This window comes from Lolium rigidum, chromosome 3 (genome assembly GCF_022539505.1).
Source record: "Lolium rigidum isolate FL_2022 chromosome 3, APGP_CSIRO_Lrig_0.1, whole genome shotgun sequence".
Classification (NCBI taxonomy): domain Eukaryota; kingdom Viridiplantae; phylum Streptophyta; class Magnoliopsida; order Poales; family Poaceae; genus Lolium; species Lolium rigidum.
Window position 1 is genome coordinate 87567247 of NC_061510.1, and position 713 is coordinate 87567959.

Consider the following 713-nt stretch of genomic DNA (forward strand, 5'->3'; position numbering starts at 1 on the left):
TGGCTCCTCCCACCTCCTCCAACGGCTCCCTTGGGCGATCACCATGGCGATTCTAGATCTGAAGTTTGAAGATCATGATGGTACATGGATCGGATCCCTATGGAGATCCACACTCCATTGCTCACATCCTGGATTTCTCTCCTGGGCATGCCATCCGGGCCAAGGTTCGTGAACTCTTCTCCACGCCGGTGAACCCGGTATCATCCAATTCTTGTTTTCATCTGGTGGTCTCCTTTGGAAGATCTGTTTTTCGTTTATCTCCGATCAATGTCAGTCTTGCCCTCTCGGCCTGTTTGGGTGGCGCTTATGATTCGCTTGGTGTGACACATCTATCTGGAAGAGTATTTCGTTTCTCGGTTAGTTCAAAAGCTTGTTGGTTTTCTTATTCAAAGGAAATTCTCTTATGAATGTGATCATTTCAAATGCTATTTTCATCTACGGGGTGCTGGTGGTCCTAATTGGGTTCGTGAGGAATCTGCTTGGATCAAAGAATCGGATCGGGAGTGGCTACATTGTCTCCCGTAAAAGATCATTACCTATCAAGAATAAATCTAGTTTTCAATGGAGACGTTTAAATTCTCGGGCGGTGGATCTTTCATCTGGCGATCGACATAAATCTACGAGTCAATCCGGATCTCCTCTTTCTAATACTATATGCAGTTTTGTTGAGGAATCTGGATCTTTTGGGAAGTCCACTGAGTATGATCGGAGAA